Here is a 12,206-nt window from a genome sequence, read left to right as displayed (position 1 = left end):
TTATCGGCATGACTAACGTAATGCTTCGCCCAGCAATTATTGAACAGGTAAGTACACAATTGACACCATGAAAATGATATTGAAGAAACATATTACACACAATCATATGACTTATTTTGTTGAAAACGACATTTGAGCTGTCAATATCAAAAATATTGAGTGTTAAAAAGGTTGAAAAACATTTTGGAAGTGATAAATGACTTGTAGATTTTGTTAAATTACTGAGTTTTCCTTTATAAAGATATATTGCTACTATTTCAATTTGAGTTGAATGTAAGTTTTAGCATTTAAAAACCTGGTTTGCATTCAGATTTCTCTATATACCATCTGGTTTAGATAGGCTTATATGGCAGAAGACAACCCGAACATTTCAAAGCGAGAATATACGATTTTGTATATGTGTTTAGTTGTAATATATTGATAAAATATGTTACAATAGCACAAAATAGGCAAGAAAAAGTATACATTGAAGACGAATTTCATAAAATGCAGCAAAGACAAATTAGCGCCCCGAGCCGATTGTGACGAAGATATTTCGTACATATTTTCCTACAATAACCGAAGCATTCGTCTTTTTAGTTAGTGTTCGTGTGTCGTTTGAATAGATATCGTTGCAGGAATTTAAAATAAAACGCTAAACTATATTTAGATTCACATCGTACATGCATGATTTACAGGCTGGCGAATTTGACTGTGCAGACATTTTCGATTTCAGAATTAAATATCTGGCTAATTTCGCATTATTCGACACATGTTCTTGTTAACTTTTATTTTAATTTATATTGACATATATGTTAAATATTATTTTTTTAACATTTTATATAAATTAATAAATATTTGACAAAATCGTATAAGTTCGCTTTAACTATGTAATTATGTTAACAGATCGCTTTCAGATATAATTAGAAAGCAGTTCCTATACAAATACCCAGTGTGATTGTTAACCCTTTGTATTTTTGTTATTTGTAACTCTTAAAATATCGTTCAAATAAAAAAATATATAAAACTTATGAAAAAACAACAAATATTATTTCAAAAAAAATCTAAACTTCAGGTTAAGTTAACTTAATTTAATTCACGAAAATAATATACAATTAAATGACCTAAAATTGGAATATTATATGATAATTAAACATGGTCTAATCTCAATAACATCGAACGTATTTACATATGGAAAATGGTTGCGTGTAGATTAGTCTTAAATTGTTTTGTTGACCAAAGATGGAGAACGCCAATCCAATGGCGATGGCAAAAACCGTTTGCAAAGATGCGCTAAAAAGCATATAAACAATACACAATTGCAATGAAAACATGAATGGCCTCCGCTGGTTTGTTGTGGTAGTGATACAGTATCAAATTGAGAGATATTTAAAAAATTGAAGCACATGTACTCTCCATACTTTTCTTCTTTCCAACTAAATATGGTCAATACACCACCTTTCGAAACTGCCACTATCTTATAACTCGTATTCAGTATTTCAGGGAACAAAAAACAATTCGTATCTGGCGGCGACGGACACCCTCCTATGGTTATCGTGCGTTGTTTCGTACTTGTAAAATTGAATTGGAAAGAACTGTTGATGACGCATGTTAAGTTTACTTCCTGGCCATACTGAATGTTCGAGGAAACTTCAATCTTCACCGTAGAGACGTCTAAAACCACGAAAACAGAGTAAAATGTACTTAATAAGTATACATATAAAATATATAATATAATAAAATACAGCGTGAATTACAAAAAAATTACTCTAAGTTTTAATTTGTGTGAGTGAAGTCTTACATATAATAAGAACAAGAAAACGTCACACTAATATTAATTGTTAAGGGAAAAAATACCTGCAACATTAAATGCTTTATAATCTGCGTGTGAACATTTGTTATACTTCAACCAAAATAAAACTAGCGATAACTTGCTATTATTGTATGCATGCATTGAGAAGTTTTGATAAATATGTATATTCGCAATTTTACCACCATCAAAAGATTTATCCAATAACGCATCTTTTTCATTGTTGATTTTAAAACGAAAACTATTAAGCCGTATGTTTGCTAAATTTCACGAAAGTATTACATCACGTGTTATGTATTTATTTATAATGGCCATCAACGGAAGTCATATTAATATTTCAATATCGTTAAAATTAAAAAGAATATAATAATCTATTTCAATCGTTTATCATTTTTTCCCATTCGTGATAGGTGTATTGACAAGTTAAAAAAACTTACTGTTTCTCAAAAAATATACCAGAAGAAGGATCGCTACCTGAAAAAAGCAATTATACAATAAATCATAACATTAAAAAAAATAACTTTGATAAATTTCACATCGAAAATATCAGAAAAGGCATACAAAACAATCAATACATCAAATATGTATACAACAGGCACAGGCGGGTTGTAATAATGGAAGAGAAATACTAGTAATCAACTAATGTTAGCTGAATTAAAAGATGATGGTTTCATTTGTTTACATGTTCTACACATGAATCAAATTGCTTTAAACTTTCTGACATATAATCAATAAACTCTCAGACAAAATCGAAAAAAAGGACAATACGAGTGCAATATTTATAGTACCAATAAACAGCCGTTTCATTGTGTACATATCATGTAATCTTGTTACGCAGTGTCAATAATTCTTAGAAGCAAGCCTTGTGCCATAAAATTAAAACAAACATGATGATGAATGCGAGTTGATATCATTTACTTATCTCGCGTTAGTCTATGTCGCTAACAAATAAACATAAGACAACAGTTTGAAGACAATTGATTGTCAGATATGGATATAAATACATTAGTACTACATTTTATTTAATATATTCAAATAAACTTGCAACTCAATGGCATATAAACAAACATGTAATTATATGCATCCGTTTAAATATTAGTCAACACTTACTTTTGCACGCAGAAAGCACATGTTTTCTTTAATCGAATAATCAAGGATTGTGTCGTTGTCAAAGTTGAACGAACTGAAAAAAAACACACAATAAATGACTTAAAATACTTTCAATGTTCATCCGAACCGTTAAGTATACTACTTCTTTTACCTATTTTACTACAATTCCTTCCTTTTCTCTCCTCATCTACACAGTAACTCAACCTTTTCTTAACATCTACTACTACTCATACTACTACTGTTTCTGCTACTGCTACTTCTACATCTTCTGCTTCTGCTACTGCTACTGCTTCTGCTGCTACAGCAATTTTAATACTGTACTCGTTAAGAAAACGTGGGTATACGCATAGGAATTGTAGTTTGATTTTAATATTACCTGACATTTGGAAAACAATTTATCAGGAAAAAGTATCCACACTTGTGTAATGGCTTGTATTGTGTTTAAATATGAACATATGAAGTTTATTAGTCCTCCTTGAATGGTAATTTCCGTTCTAATGTGGTGAGCCTATTTTATTCACGTATTGTGTTTTGTTTCGTGCGTGCGTAATGCCCTTCGCTTCGTCACTTATTTGTTACTTGTCGTAATACAAGGGCTTTTGAGATGATTTATATGCGGCTTGAGGTTCGCTTTGATATAAGGCTACAGACACTTGTCAATGAATACAGAATGTAGCGGTGTAAAGATAACTTTATGATCAGTTTGGTTAAGTACTTGTGTTGGTTCTGTAGACACACTATAATAGAAAATGAGCGTTGAAACGGACCCATGAACATAGTTTCAATACACTGTATTCAAATGTTAAACAAAAAAGTTGATATAACGATTAACATGGTAATTGATATAACGCTGGAAGGATTTAAATGCTGAGTAAATGCCAATATTGATCAGATACTCGCTTTTCTTCTGTTTTGAACAATACTATTTAACGTCTTGTTAACAATTTAAAAATTACTATTGAGAAAACAGGAAAATATTTGGTAAAACAATTCTATTTAAATTCGTGTTAGCAATTAACAACTGAAACGCTATTAAGAACAGACGGCGTGATTTGGACAAAACTTGCAGATGATGATATTTAAATGAAAAAACGCAATAGAACCCTTAGGATTCAGAAAATGAACTTTGAAGTTATTTTCCTATCATATAACGGTAGATAATGAAAGCTTTCATGTATTGGTAAGAATTAAGACTAGAGTCTTCGCAGTACACGATTCATGTACATATGGTATTCGGTTTGGTTGAATTATTTATTTACACAACTGCAGAATAAATATCGACAGTATTCCGTTCTATAAAATTCAAATTCATTCGAATTCATCAGAAATATCACGTTTGTCTTCGTCCGCTTTTTGTTCCTTAATAAATTGCATGCTGGAATTTTAAAATAAATTAGTTTACATGATGATAATATTATGAAGATGTGCCTCGGGTTAGGCAAAGTTATCCATTTAATGTTAAGGCAACAATAAAAAAACAAATAGTTCATGTATTAAGTATATGTATATTGTGCGTGATAGTTCGTGTTCGCCCGTAAATGTAGTCTACATACTAAAATGGTAATAGTGGCAAAAGTAGTAGTAGTGGTATAAGTGGTAGTGGAAGTAGTTGGCGTGGTGGTTGTTATTGATGCTGGTGGTGGTAGTGGGTTGTAATGGTGGTGGTGATGGTGGTGGTTGTTGTTGTTGGTGGGGATATTGTTGTAGTTGGTGGTGCTGGTGTTGGTGGTGGTGGTGTTGGTGGTGGTGGCGGGAGCGGCTGTCGCAGCAGACGTAGCAGTAAATGTTATTCTTTGGAGATCAATGAGTAACATGTTACATTAAAAACAAAATTCCAACGACAGAAATGTAAACAATTTAATCCTAACTTAAGCGTCGAATAATTGGCAAGATATATGAGGTCGGGTTAATATTTTTGAAATACAGCCATACAAGTTATTGGCTGATCGCCAGGTTCGATATATCGTATTGCTATGTATGATATGGTATAAGTTTATTAAGATTAACACAATACTCTAAACAAAAAACCGCAATTATCTTTTGGCTCTTAACATTGTATTTATTATTACGTGAGATCGTTTATTAATTATCAATTAAATATCAAAAAATTTAAAGCTTTAACAGTTTTCACAACTGTCTGTAATGGTATATTACTCACTGTAGAACGCAAACGGTTTGTTTACATCCGATTAGTCTCTGCGTAAAACTATCCATCACAACTGACCTATTTCGGGCAATGCGGTTCGTTCGCTATTCATTGTTGTCGTCATAAAGACGTGAACAGGTTCATCACTTTGAAGGACATTAATTATTCATCAAAACTGTCGGTATGTATATAACACTATAACCGGAAATAAACAGTTAATCAAGTGTATTAAAATAACACGTATGAACTGTTCCACAATTAAGCGCATGGATTGATTACACAACGTAAGCTCAATGTGAAATTGTATTCATTGATATTACTTAATATGAAAGGGAGATAACTATCTGTGTTCAAAATTGATACATTCTAAATTGACTTTCCTTTATAAAGCCTACATGTTTTCTTAAATAGTTAAACAAATATTTATAAATGCACATTCATGTGTTTTATAGCGCGACATATCAGTTATCATGCACATGTAGGACATGTATGAAATATTGATATAAGATTGATTACACGATCTTACAACAGATGTAGTGAAATAAATGCAATAATATGTTAAGCGTGTCGAAAATACCCACCTGCCTGCCTCTCGTTAAGACATTTTATATAAGTTGATTAATTTAAATCAGTATACATCGTAATTTTAAAGTAATAAAACCCTTTCAAATATAGCCACTTGTTTCGCTTTATTTCAGTACGTGTGCTGAACTCTCGCACTACGCTAAGTCAACGACATTTTTCCGCTTTATTTTATTTTCCTACTTTCCTAAATTGGAAATATTACGGAATTATAATGGTTCGAACATGACTTGAAACTGTGAAGGTGACGTTTCCAGTACGAATATAAGAGCGGTTCTCTTTCTTATACGCTATTCTTATTGTGGACACTAACAAGGTTGCGAACGTGACAAGGTTATATAACAGGACCAAACCGAATTATGAATGCGATTCCTATTCTAGAAATAACAGAAGTAGTCGATTTACCTCAGTAAGTTAGTTCAAAACAACTTTAAGTTGACTGATTTAATGGCTCCAATTATGAGCTTCTGAATTAAACCCATGCTCAAAAACCGAATTGCTCAACCGTCGCGTTAGACCACAACTCGACTAGCGAGTTTAACTAAAGTTGTAAGTTCTATGGTGAAGTTGAACAACAACTCAACACCTTTGTTTGGCCATTGTATATTGTGAAAAGTTTTGTCTACACTTGGCCAGTGGTGAATGAAAATATGCCCCTCGCGGTTGACAATTTTAATTTGATACCAATAAATACTTTTTGCCTTAACATCCGCTCTATACGAAAGATGCAAATGATATTGTTCATTTATCTTATTCAGATTGTTTAACTTGCTCGTATCCTTTATTTTACACATGTTGGAATAAAGTTATTATTTAAAACATGTGTACGCTTTCTTTCATTTAGTATTACTATCAATAACATGTAGTTTATTATTTTAATTATTATTTTACTCTGAATGAACAACTAATAGTCACAAAACAGAATACATATATGCTCATCGATTTCACAATCAATACAACAATGATGCAACTATTCATATTAACCGTTTATTTAAGAAATAATTAAAGTACAATTAGACCCAGAATTCGTACACAATGCAACCTGACGCAGAACCAAATGCCAAAAGGTTCTGATACAGGTGTCTAGAGAGTCGATGTTGCTAGAAGTAGATGTTCTAAAATCGTACCAATTTTAATAGTTCACAATAGTTTCAGAAAACGTGTCAATTTAACATCATAACGACCAAAAGATAAAATAGAAGATTGAGATCTGTGCAGAGGCGATTTGATTACTTTTAATCAGTATGTTTTCTGTTTATATCATGTCGCTATTGAATTATCTGTCATGATACTATAGATTTATAATATGCAATACAGAATATTATACAAGACATAGACATTTCGGCATATAGGTGTAAAAAGATCCTCTAAAACATAATTACACTATTCAGGTTTCAAAATATGAAGAGAGAACAACAACTACGTCATATTCTTTATACATTATCTACTTTTACATTTAATTGGCTTATTTCCGAAACATGCCAAACATGTATTAAATTCAGTTAAGAGATAACTTATGTAAAGATAAGATTGACATACATTACTGATTACTTTATTCAATATCAAGCATCTGTAACTTTCTATCCGATAACTAATTACAGTAAAAACCTGAAATTATGTTAATGAAAACACCAACCTTGTCTGCTTAAAAATGGCAGGTTTTTTTTGTCACATTTAAATGATTACCGAACATAAAGTTTTGTTTGCCTTTTGTGTGGCCGTTTTATTTCAAGTGTGATGCTGCAAGTTTGTTTTTTCATCTCCTTGGAAACGTGATATGAACAACCACATAACACAGATTATAATTTTGTAGTGATTATTTTATTGGTCGGGTTAGCTGATTACACGTTAACCTAGTCAGCCTCTTTCGTAATTATAAACTGTATACATATGTTTATTCCGAGTGGCACATTTACAAACAAGTAGAAGATGAATATACATATTAGAAATGTATGAATTGAATGTAAAATATTATGCGATAACTTACTTTAACACACACACGCTAAAGATGTCATCAAATCACTTATATTAGTATATATTATACAATAGTTGGCTGCAATATATATATTAGATATACAGCATGAGATTTGTTCTTCCTTGATTAATGTATTATAAACACTAACTCCAAATGGTTCATTTACCAATGTCTACATACTTGCAACTTATTCTACACATAACTATTCACGCTGTATGTCCATATTGCTATTCAAATACTCTGATTCACCACATGCGTATAAGCTAATGTTGTTAATGTTAAATAACTTGCCTACAGCTATGGAAGGGAAAGACTGCCAATATTATTCATCACCAGAAATGTTGCACGTGTTGAGTATTAAGCTGATATGTTCATCTTGCAATTATAGATTATACATACATGTCAAATAATATCCGTTCAAATAATTAAGCAATGTGCGATATTTTATGTTTCAATCTTCAACAATATTAATTTTTAAGGTGGAGACATCTCAAATGTTCATCTTGTTCATTGTCCAATTGAAATTGTTCAATGAAAAAAAACTTAAATGTTCACAATGTAAAATATGCATTTACTTGTATTTTTAAATCGCATACACAACGCATAAAACTTACAAATGTGCAACAGTAACTTTAACGAACTGCCAATTTTCACTGTTAGCAAGTAAACATTTCTAGATTGGTCAATGCGCATCTTTACACATTGAAATGCTACAAGTTTACATCTGCTCAGTTGTAAAAACGGTTTAGCAAACTATACGCAGTGAATAATATTGGCGGTCATACCGCAGTAGACGCGTCAAAATTATTTTTCGACTTAGCCAGGAACCAATGCTACGCTAATGCTAATGCAGGTCGGGAACCATTGTGACATGATACGTCACACGAAAATGTAAATATTGAAATCTTACGGTGCAATAACGAAAATAGTCACTTTCTGTGAATAAAGTAATCAAGTATGTGTCAAAAATGTTTTTGTATCAGAAACTGTGGGGTATTTTACCGAAATTATATTCAATTCGGAGTATATATACTAAAGTAATTGTCTTTATATGGGTTTTCAGCTGATTTTGACTTAATTAGTGGGTTGGGTGAAATAACACATTTTCATGTAGCAGATTTCATTAGTTTTTTTACAACATTTGACACATTAATGTTATGTTTCAGATTCCATATTGGTATCCTTCAAATATGCCTATCTGTCAGATTGGCATGATGATGATGGTCCTGTTCACCAAGACTTTGTGTGTGCATGAAAGTGATAAATGTCCAAGGCAAGTGTATACTAAAATAACATTCAGCAATTAACCTGAACAAATTATTGTAAGTTTCTAGCACATATGTTTTAGTCTGTACTGATAATATATCAAATCAACCAATTTTTACAAGATGAAATACTGAATTAATTGTGCATTGTTTAAACTTTTTTTATTTTAAACTGAACATATTGAATAAACCGAATGTTACACCTTACGTACCAGTCCGTTTATGTACCGGCACTTTATGTACCACTATCTGACACTTTATGTACCACATTTATAATATATAGAGAAAAATAATATATGGTTTAATATGATTGTGTGTTATAAATTAAATGTATTGTGTGTGATATTATTTATGAATTTAGAGTTATATATTGCCATAGATTATATTTTTCAATATTCAGCCGTTACAAATTCTACAGTCAAAAGCAGGACTCCGACACAATCGATCAGTTCGTCACTAGACTTCGTCTGATCGCAAAGGAATGCAATTTTAAGGACACTGACGAGATGTTTTGTTTTTGGTACGAATTCTTAAAAAATCAGAGAAAAACTGATTAACGAAGGCGAAACCCTTACTTTAGATAAGACATTGCAAATAGCGCAATCATACGAATATAGCCGAGAAAAATTAAAATCAATGCAATCGACGGCATCCAATGACGTCGCGTTTGTATCACAACCGGGGCGGCGGAAACAGCACATCAAAGGGGCTACCGGAGGCAACAAAGGGGCTACCGGCAGAGCGCAGACCAAGGATGATGGGATGGCCAGGCGACATTTACAGAAGAATAACCGTGGCATTCCACATAATTGCAACAAATCGTGTAACAACTGTGGACGATTTCACGCGAAACGGAACTGTCCCGCATATGGGAAAACATGCGATGCGTGCAAAAAGCCCAATCACTTTGGTGCACAGTGTAAATCAGTAAACTATGTTTGTGACAGTGAGTGCACCTCCACATGCGAAGACTAGGATATTGGTATGGTGAGTACAAGTTTTCCAGATCGAGCTTTAGTTGAATGTTTGGTGGGTCCTTATTTCCGACATTTCAATATATAATGTTTTCAATATATAATGGGGTGAGACTTCCATCTAAAATCACAATTAATGTTTTAACCTAAAACGTTAAAGAAACAAATCTAAATTAATAAATGTCATGTGAATTGTTCATTTACATTTTGTTACCAGGTAAATTGTTTACAACGAGCAGGTGGTCGAGAACTACTAATTGTGTGATCCAATGTGCCTAACATATATCTGCATCCATGAATATAACAATGATGATGATGATATATAGAACCCTTAACAAATCCTTGCCTGAGACCTATCAAGACTATTCAGTTAAGCCGGACAGTAAGTTCTTCCACGATAACAGAAGGCAGGGCTGGCAGACTTCTACTAATGACAATTTTAACCCTAACACCGGTTGACTTGGAAATGCGTTGTAAAATGTTGAATTGTGATTTGTCAACTTGTAATCTGTAGAATTGTAAAGTGTACACTTGTAAGATGCTGACTTATCGATCAAATTAAAATTAAAATAGCTCCGTATTCATAATTGATTTATGTGCATATCGATTTTGTAGAATCGGAACATACAACATTTTACAATTGTACAAAACAGATATTAAAATGGTGTATTTAAGCATTTTAAAAATTCTCTGTTAAACAAATAAGCTGAATATTCAACACGTGCAACATTTCTGGTGATGAATATTATTGGCGGTCTTTCCCTTCCATATACAGCAACATGTTGTGGTAACATTATACTGCATATTTTATAAACATAAAAATCGAGGAGGCACAAGCAGCTGTTACCAATTAATAAACATGTTGCGTTCATTGTTCACATTTTGTCTGGAACACAATATGTACTTCAGCTAGTGCGGAGATTGTATTCAAACTGTTTGATCTATTTAAATTAGCGTAGTTATTGGCTATTTTTTCTTAAATTGTTAGTGCTATTTTAAACGTAAAGGAGAGGAGCAAAAAACGTTGGCCTGATAATGGGTTCTCCACATATAAAGTCTTCAACAAAGACCTTAAAACGTGTTGTAGTTGTCAACGATTGTCGACACATGCAATCAAATATTTCTTATCTTTGTCAAACACGGTCGTTACTGGTAAAGAGTTGCACGAAGAGAATCAAAATACAATTCAAAATTGAGTGAAAGACTGCGGCTTGCCATAAAATTAAGATTTTTTCCTGTAATTCATGAACATGTGTTTGTTTCAAGAAACCTGGTTCTTCTTGAACGATGTCAGTAATAATAAATTAGATAGGCTTGCATTTAAGGTCTGAGTCCTTATGTCAGAATGCCTATGCCCTTCACAGAGGCAATAAAACAGAGGTCAATGTAAAATTGCATCATGAAATGCGATACAATGATACTTAAAGAGATACTTATATAGGATGGTTATTTTAGTTGAATTGAATGTAAGAACATTTCAAAAATAAACTTAATATTCTTATTGCAATGCCTTTAAAATGATACGCGTAGCTTTCAAAATTTATAAATATTTGTTCATACCTTATTCGCTTTACTGACGTCACATGTACTGACTCGTGTGATCGATGCGATACGAACTAAGCAGACGAAATAACTTGGTACGTCACCACAAAACGTTACACGAACGCGATGTTGAACATTCTTCGAGCCTTTAAAGTATATCTGAAGAAGAATGTGAAAAGAGAGATAAAGGCAATATTGATCCTTGTATCTTAGTGTTCGTGACATGAGTGTATTGAACGATGTTGTACGTCGTATCAGTGATAACAGCGCAGTTGGCGAAGACGTTGCCCAGGTGATTTCAGATTGTAATATTTGTGTAATTATACGGACTTATGTATTTAGTTCTGTCAACAAGTACTTACATTTCTTTTTACAACGAATGGTACAACACAAAATGAAAACGTATTGAGATTAAAACAAACTTACGTGTATTAAACTCCAGAACAGTTGTTACAGTAACTTATATACGAAATAATTTCGTTGTAATTAAAACGCATACAAATCTGATCTTCATAGAATGTTATTTCTAGACGTAATAGTCACACACATATGATTCGTATACACATGTATGTCAGAACACTTGACAATGCATGTGATGAACATCCTTGACTCGTATCATGTTGATCTTAATAAGATTTTAAAGCCCCAGCACATATTTTAACGAATTGTTTGAACTCGTCATGGCATCGCATTGAAAGGAAACAATGATGATGCATTTCTTAAAAACATAACAACCAATTGTTTTCAAAATGTACTATTTTCTGCGACCCGGTGCTTAAATATCGACATATTGATGACTAGTACCGTATTTTTGTTTCAACCA

General features: G+C 32.4%; 1 long non-coding RNA gene across 1 annotated transcript; it reads right to left on the bottom strand.

Annotated features, from left to right (window-relative positions):
• Positions 1–1,055: 1,055 nt before the first annotated feature.
• On the bottom strand, positions 1,056–11,952 carry LOC127865716 (uncharacterized). Its single transcript, XR_008042737.1, has 5 exons — positions 11,810–11,952; positions 11,402–11,542; positions 2,900–2,972; positions 2,227–2,263; positions 1,056–1,653 (listed from the first exon to the last, which is right to left on the bottom strand). It is a non-coding gene; the product is annotated as an uncharacterized LOC127865716 (long non-coding RNA).
• Positions 11,953–12,206: the final 254 nt, after the last annotated feature.

Source organism: Dreissena polymorpha, chromosome 2, assembly GCF_020536995.1.
Source record: "Dreissena polymorpha isolate Duluth1 chromosome 2, UMN_Dpol_1.0, whole genome shotgun sequence".
Classification (NCBI taxonomy): domain Eukaryota; kingdom Metazoa; phylum Mollusca; class Bivalvia; order Myida; family Dreissenidae; genus Dreissena; species Dreissena polymorpha.
Note: the sequence above shows the minus strand (reverse complement) of the source record. Positions and strands in the feature narration are given on the sequence as shown.